This window comes from Brachycentrus maculatus, unplaced genomic scaffold (genome assembly GCF_059751285.1).
Source record: "Brachycentrus maculatus isolate JH-2025_06_01 unplaced genomic scaffold, ASM5975128v1 h1tg000010l, whole genome shotgun sequence".
In the NCBI taxonomy this organism is placed as follows: domain Eukaryota; kingdom Metazoa; phylum Arthropoda; class Insecta; order Trichoptera; family Brachycentridae; genus Brachycentrus; species Brachycentrus maculatus.
Genome location: NW_028280764.1, coordinates 609,010 through 625,000, shown reverse-complemented (window position 1 = coordinate 625,000; position 15,991 = coordinate 609,010). Strand labels below are relative to the sequence as shown.

The 15,991-nt window shown below is 29.4% G+C and overlaps 1 protein-coding gene across 1 annotated transcript in view; it reads right to left on the bottom strand.

Annotated features, from left to right (window-relative positions):
- Positions 1 to 15,991, bottom strand: part of mtgo (miles to go) — a 116,403-nt gene that overhangs the window by 39,449 nt on the left and 60,963 nt on the right. The window lies entirely within an intron of this gene.

The following is a 15,991-nucleotide window of genomic DNA, read 5'->3' as shown; positions in this document are numbered from 1 at the left end:
GGATCTTCTTCTTCCTACCTCAATCCAGAAAAAACGTTGGAGCTACCATAAGTTCTAATACGTAAATGAACAATTTAATTAACTGTTATAAAAACATATAACAAAATAAACAATTCATTCCACGAGTGTTTCGTTTAGGTAGGACTTTTGTCAAGTCGGATTATTATAAAAACAAATGAAGAATTTTCTTTGATGATATATAGCGGTCCAAATAAATTTGCCTAAAAGAAACAGAACGCTAAAGAAACCGCGTTAATTTGGCAAACTTCGTGCTAGGGGCTATGCTACCATAAATTAATTAAAGTGTTGATTTCGCCTAAAAAAGTGTAATTGGATACATAAATCCTTCATAATTAGGGGCGGAAAAGGTTACCAACCACCTTTAGGAGAAATATGATATGTATCTCATCAGAATAATAAACATTATAACGAATTATAATAAAATAAGGATAGTATAAATAATTAAAATACAACGAACAGTATTACAATATTTATAATATAAGCCGCGTTAACAATAACTATCATTACCGATCCTAGAAGTTGATAGTGGTTGAGGGAAGCACAAATCACCAAAAGCTTGGCAAAAATATCTAATGTATAACTTTAATCTTTAGAATAAATCTTTTTAGGTTTAATCTTTAGAAATGTAGGACCCTTAGTTGAAATGTCTATTTTGATATCAAGGAACAGACCAATATTAGTTTTTCGTTAAGTTTAGTTTTCGTTTATGAAGACTTTTAATTTAAAACCAGATCACCGACGTTACAACAAAAAACTTTGTAAAATCACATATATCGTGTTACAAAACTTTCTAATGTTGATTTGGAACAAAAATGCCAAAAATGATACCACATTTTTGTGTCATGACCGTTTCTATTCAATGGGTTTAGTTATAAGGTTTTGACGTTGCCGTTTACTGGAATGACCTACGGAAAATTATTATTTTCAATTAGGACCAACATAACCCGTAATGAACTTATTTGTTGCTATTCTGCGATGTTGTTTTTTTAAATAAGTTATACTGTGTTGGTTTCGTAAATGAATAATAAAATAATATCCATCTTTAACTATTAATTTAACATTATAAGTACTTGACATTATTATGTAGGTACTTACAAATATCAGAAAAATGTCAAAATATGATTAGTGCACATAATAACAATGAAAACAATTACTAAATCATTCAAATCATTAACGCGGCATACAACAGTGTTTCGCAACAACAAAAAAACAGAAATTAGAACAAGGCAACTTAAACATAAATATAGTTTGATAAAATAAATATAGCAGAAATAGCAAGCAAAAAATATAACGCTGAAATTGTTGAGATAAATAAGATTTAAAATACACGGAATTGTTATTCCTTAATCCCATCCGTCTCTGGTGACATTGTGCGAAGATTCCATTAATTATGTTGTTTTACGCGGCCTTCCATTCTTCACCCGCCCTAATGGATGTCCCCTACAATGAATATTCCGGCACCATACTAATCGCCACTCACTATTCAACTACAAACCAGGCCATGTACTAAACCCTTTCCTGCACTTATACAGAACACCGGCTCTTCAGACACTAATAATCCTTTTTTTAAGTTCGGAATCATCTAATAATCGATTAAAATATTAATCTGATGCTGTATTTGTCTAACGCAATTTTTGACGTGTCATGCAATATCATTTCACCCAGTAAAAACGAAAAAGTTAAGTGAGAGACTTGTCGAAAAATAAATACGAAAAAATACGAGATTATTAATATACAGAAGCCATTTAACATTTACTTATAAAAAGCTTATTTAATTTGTAAAAAAATATTAAGATGGTAATCTTGCAGAATCCCACATTCCGTCTGGCATTTAGGCAATTATTATTTTTACACATACAACAAATGTATTTATAGTCTAAGAAATCGTCACCACAAATGTATAAATTACGTAAATTAAACAATCTGTTCATGATTATTTTTAAAAAATTATTATGTCATATTAAGAAAGTTATCAATGATAATATGATGCATCCGTACTTACTATTTAATGTAATTAACAAATATACTACATTGTCGGTGGTTTTACAGCGTAATTATAGTAAAATTGCTCGTGTATATCATAATATGTATTTGACAGCGAAAATTCATAGTCTATTTTGAAGCAAAGATTTGAATTTGATATTCAATTGTATCGTTCAGATCGCGTGTTCCGTAAGGAAATAGGAATTGGAAATACATCCCCTGCCGTAAGACCAAAAGCCCTTGGCTATTGTTATTCCATTTTTTGTATCACAGGGCACTGACACAGCAATATTTGGTTTAAAATTATCAACTTTATATGATAAAAATTTAGCGGTGACAATAAATAAAACATTTCATATTAATTGGAGAAAACAGTTCTTCATATTCTTTTTGACATCTCAATATAAATGAAGAAGAACAAGAACAAGTCTGGGCATTTGCGGGGCTTACGGCCGTAATAGGCTGGTTTAAGTGATCACTTTCTTTACACGCGGGTAACATTCACCAATTCTACGCATGATTGACAACCACACTACTCAAATTCTTGGAACTTCTATATATATATATGATCCAATTTCGAAACATTGTAATTGAATCACTAGAATTTTTCACTAGAGACATCTATTGGTGAGACGAAGAAGCTTTTTTACTGAGCAGAAACTCCTGGATTATAATCACAAACATGAGAAACGCCAGAAAATATCCTTTTCAGTTTATTATTTTAGCTTGTAATTCGACCAGACAACATTTTGAGTGTGTCCAAATAAATCCAAATTTGTAAACAAAATGAACACACTTAAAATATTGTAGAAAAGTTTTTTTTACATCGTACTTAAAAGATTGTCAACATTTCCATTAATTATCAAAAATAGAAAGACCTTTAGTGAAAAAGAAGCGTAAAACTGATTATCCTTATTTCAATAAAAAAAAAGAACTCGAGATAATTATGAAATGAAGATAATTATACCCAGATACGGAAAGTAAATACGTTTCCTTTCCTTTCATTGGGATGCTTCATTCAATAAGTCATTCGAGAAGTCATTCAATAAAGATTACATAAGTGCGTTAGGTCAATTAGCAGTATCAGCATACTTTCCATATCGTGTACCACCAGATTTCTATCTGTTCCGGTTGATGTAACATTTTTAATTAGGAAATTTTGAAGCCTCGCAAAACGCAAAATAAATTAAAAGCTTTTGAAGATTTGTATTACGGCTGTATATAATGAAGGAAATTATGTTTAGATATAAAATCGACAGTACTTAGGTATACAGATAAATTTATTCAAAGAAGTTTAAAATAAGTGCGCATTTAATAATATTTTGCATCCAGTATTTTTGAAGGAAGAAACCCATGTATTGTATTATATAATAAGGTTAACCATCAAGATAACACTGTTTCAATACGATGCTGTGCCCGTTGAAACATTGGGTGCGGATAAAGGTTAGAAGAAGAAGAAGTAATAACTTGATATAATAAAAGCATATTGATAACGTCATCAATACATAAATATAACACGAGTGAAAAATTTATTTTATAAAAGGTTTATTATTTCCTGGCAGGTTTGCTTTACCCAGTGTCGATTATTCATCTTTCCAATTTGAATAATAATTGCTTATAGGGGTGGAATCATCAAATACGTAATGTGCCAATAATAACCTCGCAGACGTCAGCCGATACAAAAGAAGGAAATTGACACATAAAATGCACTGTTAGCCAGCGTCTAGACGAGTTTGAGAGCGGCGTCGACGTCGCCCCCGCGCCGCGACGCCCTATTTATAGACGCCGTGAAAAACAAACGGCTGTTCCTTCCACCGCCACCGCCACTGCCACGCCTACCGAGTACTAGTTACTGCTACTGATCTCTGGGTGCCGGGTACTTCGCTACACCCCCGCTCGACCGTTACCCGAACTCTGACATTTACCGCGACTGGGCCCGGGAAAACGAAAGGATCTGTTGATTTAATATCCCCCTTCGGAAATGTATTTATAGCAATGTTAAGATAACAAAGAAATTATAGGGTTTCGGATACTAAATGTCCTTCCGCGTAGCAATAACATTACTTAAAATTACAAATACTTGTACCAACTTTACGACACACAAATTAGATACACCTACAACCACAAAAAACAAGCATTTTAATACTTTGGGGATACAGTTTATATTAAAACTAAACGGAAAGCAGTTTTTATATTATGTATGTATGATAGGTTTAATCCAATATTATAGAAGTTCAATAATGATAATTCGAAACGATTATTGATAATATAATATATTTATTATAAAAGCAACTCATTTCTGGGAATTTGTTACCCAGCCCCTAACGATTAGAGCCACCCTACTATTAGAAATATATATCAGAGACCCCTAAGAACTGTGCATACTCTGTTAATCTAATAAATAAATTCCTATAAAAAACACATTCCAGTCAGTGAAACATGCAAAACATGACTTTAATAATAAATTATTTACATATTCAACACGTACAACTAAATAGACGGACCAAACCCGGTCGAGACAGTGTGCTAATGAAACTCCTTAAAATAGCTGCACATACGAATATTTACTACCCAGATCAATGTAGTGCGCAGCATACGAGTATTAGAATGCATCGGAAGGCGCTAATGTTGAATTTATAAGCCTATTGTCTTTAAAATAATCACTCAGGTTGAACATACTTTAACTGAGACAACTATTTTAGGGAAAACAAATGAGCACTTTATACCTTATGGTATACAATAATGACCTAATTTTTAGATACTAACCGTAACTAAGGGAAAAATAACCAGTGAATTGTGGTGTAAGTTCACACAGAAGTGCAAGAGACGATAAAATAAAATAAAAAATTAATAATGGATACAGGGTCCTCATAATGTAACCCCGACGCTGTAGCGCGAATGGTATGTTTGCTTGAGCACGCATACCAACTACTCTGGAATGGGCTAAAAAGACATAGAGAGGCAGAACTTGGGGAGAGGCTGATGAAGAGATCCAATCTTATCATAAAACTGTGACAGTGTTGGAGCGCAGTGTAGCAATAGCCAGCTAGCTGATGTTCTCACATTATCTCTATAGTATTTACTATGTGTTATTATACATTGACAATTTTTTTTTTCATTTATAAAAATACTATTATATGTACTCGTAGTTGTACCATAAACGAAATATGGCAGAACAACTATTGCACTCACCACTTCAAGTAATAATATAATTCTTCCATTAATAATATAATTTTGATTCCAGTCAACCTGGAATAAAAATTATGTTAAAAACATTATTACTAACCTTAAATAAATATGATTAAATGAATTTTGGAATCAGGAATTGAAAATAGTTTTTTTGATCTTGCGTAGATGATGCTTGATAATGATTAAAGACGCATTCTATGCATGCGTAAAAGTTTTTTTGTTGTTGTTTTAATGATTAAAATAAAAGCATCTGCCTCGTTTATTTTAAAGAATACCATATGTCACAACCATTCTCTTGAAATTGATGCTCATTATGTTCTGCTGGAAAGATGAAAAAAGGTATCATCAAAGCAATGCGAGAAAAGAATTATAGCGATCCCAAGATTCAACGGGGAGAATTGAAATTTCAAGCTCATTCATCCCGTTTTACTTGCAAAAACTAATGCAAAACTAGGGTTATACTCGTAAATATATGTCAATAATAAGACGATTAGCATTAATTTTATTTTTAGCTGATTTAACCAATATTGCAATTAGTTTTAGGACATGATTAGGGATGTAAGAGGAAGACAAAAGCTGGCCTAGTGAATAAGTACACATTAAATTTATTTGCGCAACATTTATAGTATCACGGAAGTAAAGAGAGGCAACACGAGATGTGTCTAATCCGTCTAAACACGAGATTACCTAACACCGAGTCTTTATTATGCCATAACTGTCTTTTTTGCAATATTTTAGTTTTATTGCGATTTCTCAAGTCTCGGGCCTTCATGTTCCACTGTTCGACAGGCATCGAGCGTTTCAGTAATTTTATAAATATAAATATAAATTAAACCGATGTTATGTTAAATACTATGTTTTTTTTTAATCCATGTCGATAAATGAACATAAAATGCACGATAAAAAGTAGACCATAACCGAATGCATACTTCGCAATTCAGATGAAATTAACGATAATAACCGCAAACACCAAAACGCCCTAATGTAAAATTTGTGCAAATGCAGATAATTAGGAAAGCGACGATATCAGGAACATTTGTATGTGTGAGAATAAAATTGTTTCATTTTATTCTTACTCTATGTGGTTCATAGTGAAACGGTGTTTATTATTTTATAAGCAATTATGTACATCTTGTTTCGCGGAAAATATACGTTCCTGGAAAATTTACCGTAGATCAAAGTTCTGAGTATAAAATTAATTTTTCAAGGAAATAAATGAAAGATAAAACAATAAAATTTCTGGGAAAATATTAAAATTATTTCTGAGATATTATATTAAGAAAAATAAAATATCTAAACTAATAGAATACGAGTTTAAATATGGATATAACAATAAAGTGTCGATTTTTAAAGTTATTCTGCGTTGAATTGATACGTGCAGCGAATTGTAAAATCTTTTTTTATCCAATTATATCGAAGCTCGCCAAGTGAGCCATAAATTATTATACCATAAACTAATGAAATGCGTGTTTTTTTTACAAAGTAACATTGATGTGCGTGCGTACATAATATGTTGATCAAGCATTTTTATACATTTGTGGCGTGATGTTAGAATGTGCTTTATAGTAAAAAGAAAAATACATTTTCTCACATAACGTGGTATTTATTTACCAACTTGTTGATGCGGTCCATATAAATGAATTGTATTGGATATGGATTTATCAGCAGCTTGGAACTAGAAACTATGCACACGGAATCATGATACAACTGGATTTATGTTAATTATTCAGACGGTAAACATTCGAGACGGATAACAGATTATCTCTAGATCACATACAACAGATAGACGCTTGTACGTACCTCCCGAGCACTACTCCTTTGATGAATTATTTATCAAGTTTTGGTAAACAACCTTGTGTATTGTGTGTTGTGATACTGCCGTATTGCCGCAGAGAGGGTTTTACGTAAGTGTCGTACATTTTAAGGAATTTTCATGTCGTAATAAATTTAGAATCTTCAGAGCTAGGCAAAATATCATTTGAAAATAAGAGAATGAGAGAATATAGAGAGAATGGGATTTCTATATATGTACTCAGACGTGGATTATGTACCGTATATACAAAGTATGCAAATCTCTAAATAATAAGACGTGTGAGATACTCATATAGCAAAATAAACATTTACAATTTATTGCGAAATTATAACTCAAATCTGAGAATTCAAATTAGGAGTTAAAAATCTAATTTTGCAAACATATTTTTTTTTAAATTCAAACGGATCTAGAATGATAAATAGAAAATAAAACCAATATGAAATTGTTTATTTTTTATAATATACTTACATAAGATATTTGAGCCCTAAGAAAATAACAGATTTGTGTATCATGATAAAAAAAAATATACACAAAATGAGCAGTTATAATATTTAAAGGTCAAAAATAGTTGGTCACGTATAGAACTTTTTTTCTTGATAAAATATTTTTATGGTTGTTATGTTCCCGTACACATTTGGTGCTGCAATTCTGTTTTTTATGCGTTAAAGGGTTTTTGGGTTAAAGTCGTGCATTGGGTTTTATTGTATCTAATAATATGATAATTACTGCAAAATTTTCCTCTCGACTGGAACGTTTAAACACATTATTTTATCCGACAAGCGTTTAACAATGCGACAATAAGCTTACTGGATAATACTCTAAGCCTCATTACAAGGCGTGATTCACGGTGAGGAACAGCTGTACAACTTGCGATATTGTTATAAACTGCATTAGGGTGACTGAGCCGTAACTCGAAAACCACTCATCGTATGCTTACGAGTTGCATTCCTTCATCACTTTACCATGACCTCATAATTCAATGAAGAGATAACGATCGCAATTGTACACAAAAAAAGACAAAAAGATTTAGGTCAATACAAAAGTGTAAAAGTATGCGTTAGATACGGAAAAACGCTGCATGAGAATGACCAGTGCACGGAAAAGGGAGTGGGCAGTTTTGGCTTACAACCGCAAGGGGGTATTGTTATCCGTCCGACAAAAAATAAATATGCAGCACTACTCTAAGTTTGTACGTACCGATTACTTCGGATTAAGAAAGGGGAAAATGTGTGATACACTTTTCTTTCCAGTCTCGACTTACAACAGCAGGCGGTAAAATTACTTCCATTAAACCTCCGGTAAGATTAAAATGTAATGACAAAAAACAAATAAAAACTCAGAAATCTATGGTCTTCTCGGGACAAAATATCAAAAAGAAAAGAGGATGATATCTAACAGTGCGAACTTATATAAACAAAAATTGATGTATCAAAGTATTAACCAATGACAGTATTCAATACAAAACATTTATTTAGGAACTTAAAATCCCAACCACGTGTACATATACAAAATACATATCGTCGAAAGTCCAAAGCAATTGTTATTTTACAATTTTGCATCATAACTGAAAAACATTTGTCATAAAATTCTTTTAAATTTCCTAACACAATACATACTTCCTAACACAATACTAAATTCTATACTAAGTACAAGGTGAGAAAGTTTAACATATTTTACATTCCAAAATAAGTCGTTGGTAACAAAATTTATTATAAACATGTCTTGAAATGAACAGGAAGAAATTGTCACATGTATTAATAAAATTATTATAATGTTATGCCGATTTAAAATGATAATTATTAAAAGAATCTGCGACCTAATCATGATGGATACAACGAACTTTGAATAGGTGAATCGGCTTTTAAGAATTTCAAATAAGGTGCTCGCACACTAGCAACTATTTCAAAGCGACTTTTTAGTCATAAAAATAGAACACACCCATAGTAAAGCGCCCATTGGTGGTGTTTTTGTTGATAAAAATAAAAAACATACAAAACGGGTTGATGCAATTGAGTGATTATGTTTATTTATTTATCGGACAGTTATATAACGCCGTTTTCATGAGAAATCATCTCCTCGCCAGTAATAGTATGCAGTCATCGGTAATCAACTCTAAACTAACTAATTCGCTAACCATTCGGTAAACTAACACCGAATGGTTTTTTTACGTTCCGCGAGTTGAAAAGGGTTCTATCAATATAGCATTTACGTGGAATGATGGAACTTTTTTAAACTATCGTATATCCTATAATCCTGGTCATTGAAAATGCCGTCATGATGCCCATTCGAATTTGCAATTTTGGGTGAAAAAAGAAGCAGAATCAATAGCGCGCAGCATAGCTCTCATCCTCTGGTGAAAATACTCGAACTTTTCATCGTGTGGGTACATCACATGACATTTGGACGATATCAATATTATAGATATTGTTTGGTTCGATGAATTAGTTGGAATGAAAATGAATGTGAATAATTTCAGGTAGTGGCGATCACTGGTAGTAGCTTTCAAGTCACCAAACTGTTGAATCGTTCACATAAAAAAATTGCTAGTGTACGAGCACTTTAAATATCCACATCGAAAAGTGTAAACAGAACGGCAGGGTACGTTCACAGCTGCAGTATTGTAGCAGTCCTCGCGGAACTTAGTCATCGCGGGCGCGTTTTGTACTTCGTCATATGTAATATTGTGTGGGGTCTTTATATTAGAAATTAGTCACCAAACGAGGTGTTTACTCACTGAGCCGGTAGTTTGGTCGCGATATAAATTTAAAGGGAAAATTTAAGATAATTAGAGAATACGAAAATAGGCTTCATTGCTATCTGATGTAGCAACTGGAAATTTGAATAAGTTAAAGATATTGAGCGTTATTTGCTTTGTGCACAGTCTGATTACATTTAAGTCACCGAATAAATAGATATTAATTAATTAATTTAATCAATAAAACAACAAAATTGTTATTATCAATACAAATCTTATTTCCATAATCCCCACCCTCAAAACATCAAATGATTACAATTTCATACGGTTATAACATAAATTCGCTAACAAAACATATCGAAAAGAGGAGAGATGAAGGATGTTTATAAATAAACCTACATAATATCTTTTTTTAGGCATTTCAAAAAGACCGAGTGGGTTGCTATCCTACAAAGGAAAATAAATGAATCCTAAATTCACAAAGTGAAAAGAATTTTTCCAGAAAAAGAGTATGTTACAGTGGGATTCAAAAATACTCATTATTAAACCTATATTTTTTCGCAAAATAACCTTAAAAATTTTGTTTACTGATTTTTAAGGCAATAAATACTATATGGAAAAGAATATACAGTCTGTTCACTGTAATTTTAGCTCTAGTTATTTTTTAAATTATTTAATTGGCAATATAAATAATTGAAAAATAAAATAAAATAAAAAAACTAGAGGTAAAATAAATGTGAACATTTTTTAAAATTATTCAAACTGCCAAATAAATCATTTTTAAAAAATAATAACAAAAAAACTAGATGTACAATAACTGTGAACAGACTTTATCTAATAATTGCGTGAATAATTTCGAAACTTTTTTACCAAAGCTTACAAATGTATGCGAAAATAAGGTACTGGGAATGTCGTACACAAAAGTGTTTAATCAGGGTAAACAGTAAAAAAAACTTGACACAAACGACTATTTTCTTTAACGCCTGGAAAATGTATATTTGTAAGACTATTATAAGTAAAAGATATTTTCATTAATTGATTCGGCAGTCACTCTTTAGTAAAATCTACCCATTATTAATTTAAGTTTTACTTGGTTGATACCATTATTTTAATATTTTAGAAATAGTGGTACCAAATATAATTTAAATGCAAAAAATGTCGCCGATAATCGAGAAATTATGTAAGTGATTAAATGTATTTTTTATGTTATGTTTATGTATTTAAAGTTAAACGCACATTTCCTTCACTAATTTTTCTACTTAAGTAGGATAGGCTTTGTTCCTACAAGGAACGCATGGCACTGGATACCGCATAATAATAAAAACATAAGATAATAAAAACACGTGCGTACCTATTATAACTCTCCCAGCACAAGGTGGGTGGGTTGAAGGAAAGAAAATAATGAAATGTGATTATATATAATACAACTACAAATAACGCATTTAAAAATTAAATTGGTTAAAAAACATTTGACGTGGTTATATCGTAAAAAATATACAATCAATAATATTATATAAGATGTTTTCTCGCTGTCTTCGACAACTTTTGTAAAAGATAAACGATTTAATTTACTCTCTGACCTCTGGTTCAACGAAGTTGAATATATATATATATATATATATATATATATATATATATATATATATATATATATATATATATATATATATATATATATATATATATATATGTATATATATATGTATATATATATATATATATATATATATATATATATATATATATATATATATATATATATATATATATATATATATATATATATATAAGTGTACCTGACTTCTGTTCTCAGTCCATATCTTGTCCTATAATATGCTCCTTTACTCGTTACAATAATGTAATTGGATTAACACGCACTATTCTCACACTACTCACTTCGCCGCGAAGTACTTTGCAGTCAGCAAACTGGTATGTAAGGACCGAAATACGTAACACCTTCTAAAACAGTGATTCCCAAAGTGGTCTATATCGACCCCCAGGGGTCTATGACAACTTGCAAGGGGTCTATGTTTTAATTTGAATTTAAAATATAAATGTATAAAACCTAACATGTGTGGTTTTCAATTTTCATAATTGTCATAAATTTAAATATTTCAAAGTGAGTAACACTACATATACCGGCTGTCAAAAATACATTTGAAGTTAATGAATTTGATAAAAATCAATATCAGGTAAGGCAAGGGGTCTACGAGATAAAAGAGTTTGGGAACTTCTGTTCTAAAACATTGAAAGACTCATTGCTAAGAAAAGATTTCTTTCGATCGAACGAAATAATTCAATACGAATGATCCGTTTATCTACATGACTGTTTGGGAAGTTGAGCAGATAATTCAATATATTTTTTCAATCAAGATCTAGATAACTCCACTGAAATATGAGTATAGACGAACCGTATTCTCCGAACAAAATTATTCCCAAAGGAGCGATAATGAGATGATGCCCTTATGATTCAAAGGCTATTATATATACATATAATTTTTTTTAACACTTGTAGATATATATATATATATATATATATATAATATATATATATATATATATATATATATATATATATATATATATATATATATATATATTTATATGTATATATATATATATATATATATATATATATATATATATATATATATATATATATATATATATATATATATATATATATATATATATATATATATAAATATATATATATATATATACATATAATATATATATATATATATATATATATATATATATATATATATATATATATATATATATATATATATATATATATATATTATATATATATATATATATATATATATATATATATATATATATATATATATATATATATATATATGTATATATATATATATATCGCTCACTCCTTTCAAGAACGTCATAAATCAAAAATCGTCAATTTTCAGTTGTGCATGTTTTCGGAATGCCGAAAAAATGTACTATATCTCAGCAAAAGAGACAAATTTTTACTGAATATTTACCTGCTACAGGGCAGAAAGTGTTGTTTTTGCATTTTGAAGAAAAGGAATTGTTTAATTATTTTTTTTTAAATATACAAAATGTTTTCCAAATGGAGAAAAAACCTTCAGGTTTTACCTAAAAAGATCTGTTGCACAGTAAAAAGTTCAATAAGTCGCTTGATATTTATTTTTAATACATTGTATTATATTTTTAAACTTTTAAAATGTTCTCCAGAAAAAACAAGTTTTTTTATTTATGGCGTTCTTGTAAGGAGTGAGCGATATGTGAAGTCTTCACTTCTTATTATTGTGTTTCAGAACTAAAATTTTAATAAAAGCTACTTTTTGTTTGTTGTTTTAGCAGTTTGGTAAATATTAATGAGTTTTATTGATGTTGGTTAGTTAATTTATTGCCAATCTACAACATTGCGAAAAAAGTTTTGTTTTATGTAGAAATAAATAATTCCTCGAATAGTTTGGTTCGCACGAACTCACTCACCGACAGGATGACAAAAGGGTGATCAGGGGGGTTATGGAGGGAACGAAATAAGTACACAGCAGAGTGTAACGGTTAATTAAAAATATATGGAAACATTGTAACGATTCAAACGTCAATTGAAAAAGTTTTCTCTCGTATAGAATAATAAATCATATTTAAAAAAAAACACATACACACAATTCTTGCCGAAATATGAAGCATTTAAGTTATCCCCTATATGATTATATGGAAAAGGTGTAAGCCCCTTCTATCCAGGTGTAGTTATATTTTTATGCCACAGAACGCATTGTATATCTTCCGATCCGGCTTATATGAAGCAGCTTAGAAACAATTTAAACACGTGAAGAATTATAAATATGATATGAAGTTATGTTATTCTGAAGTTATGTCCACTAATACTTATTGGTATTATAATTTTTGTTTTAATGCACCCTACTCTATATTTAAACGGGAGTACTTGAAAAAATATTTTCGATCGCCAATTGGTAGTAAGAGACAACTAAACTTCATGTAAATAAGCATTTTATCGATAAACGTGTGAATATTTTTGATTTATCGGTTATGTACTTAATGTTAATTTGGTAGTCGACTGGCAGCAAATCAATATACACAAAAACTTTTTATTTCATTTCCTTTAATTGAGATTATGTTTATCATATATTTTAAACACATTCTATAATTATTATATTTTAGAGATCAATAGCGCTTAGTTTGGTGTTAATAAAAATGTTTGCACTAAATACGTAGGATATTAGTAGCAAGTGATTACAATGGACAAAAGCGTTACTACCACAACACTCTGGGTCTGTAAAAACCGAAAATTTATGATGGAATTCCCTCTGAATTGTTCGGAATAAAATCACAATCCAAATAGAAAAAAATGGTTTTTTTTTCTCAAAGATATAAAACATTAGTATTAATGTACGAGAAATAGATATTAGTGAAAATAAACTCGTAGATAAGCAGATGATTAGTTAATATTAGAAAAAAAACCTGAGCGGTGCCGCTATGCCACATTCCGCTTGACGCTCACCGCTCGTGTTATGATCGCGGCCTTATGTTGTAAAAATCACTATCCACTTTTAATGTAACTTGATCAGTGAACGGGTTTTTTAAATACACAACGCAAATAAACAAACACTCGAAACACAATTTATGCAAAAGGTCCTACCTCAACGTACAACTAACCTAGATAAATCAACATATAGCAATGATAAACACAATTGGTTATGTAGGTGGTGTCTCTTACCATCCTGATAATAAAATATGTGCAATTATAACACTACAAACATATTTTTTAAATTTATGATATAGTCAAATAATACCAATATTAGTTGCTAAATATTAATACATCATTTAAACTGTAATAAATAAATAAAAAATACTACTTGTGAGGAAGTTAGTGTGTTAATCAACAGTTACAATTGTGTCGCAGGTAAGATGAAAAAATAGAAAACAACTAAAAAGGAAAGAGGATCAGTAATGAAATACATCAATTAATGCCAAAAAGTAGGTATATACATACAATAGAAGATACACACATACTTGTAAGTCACAGAAACAAAATAAATATTTTTTTTAAACTTTACCAGAAGGTACATAATAAACAAAAGATATTCTAAATAACAAGAAAAAATCAAATGGTTTGAGCATGTTGCTAGCAACATAAAAAAAACTTGATATTTAAAAAAAAAGTATTAATTTTTTTAGCAATAATCATCCTCGTAATTTTCTTTCTGGGAATTATCAAGTTCCCTTCTTTTAAGATACTGAAAATAGAACGGACGAAGATTATTAATAATACCTGCTAATTGATAGACAGTTTATTTTGTAGAACTCCTCATTAATTCAGTAACGTGATATTTTAAATGAAAACAGCTTTATTAGCATAATTTTATATGAATTTTAATTAATAAAATGATACATAATAACTTGAAAGTAGATATGTTAGTAAGTACAAAATGTATATATATATATATATATATATATATATATATATATATATATATATATATATATATATATATATATATATATATATATATATATATATATATATATATATATATATATATATATATATATATATATATATATATATATATATATATATATATATATATATATATATATATATATATATATATATATATATATATATATATATATATATATATATATATATATATATATATATATATATATATATATATATATATATATATATATATATATATATATATATATATATATATATATATATATATATATATATATATAATGCTCCCAATACCATAATAACAATTATGAATACCTTAAGGTTTGTGAAAAATTTAATTGATACATCACCGTGGTAAAAATGTCAATAAAAATATTTTCTTCAAAAGATCTGGAGTTACATTAAACCATATAATAATCGACTGGTTTCGGGACATAGCCTGCTCCTATTTTAGTGCGAATTACTGTAAGTTCAGAGTAAGTAAAAGTAAGTGCTGCTATCGTAAATTAAATAAATATTTCGGTCTTCCTAGAGTAGTTTCATTAAAGGTTATGCTCATGCTTTTACTATTATTGTTACTCTAGTACGGGTCCCTAGCTACTAGCAAAAATCGTTTCAATATATTCTTAAAGAAAACAATCACTTAAAACTAGAAACAAACATATCTAAAAGATACAAAAATTATTTTTAAATACCCTAATGCAACACAAAACGGTAATAAAAAAATTACACATACTTAGGAATAAAAAAATCAACATTCCTCCTTTAGAAATTAAAAATATGTATAAAAGACACAAAC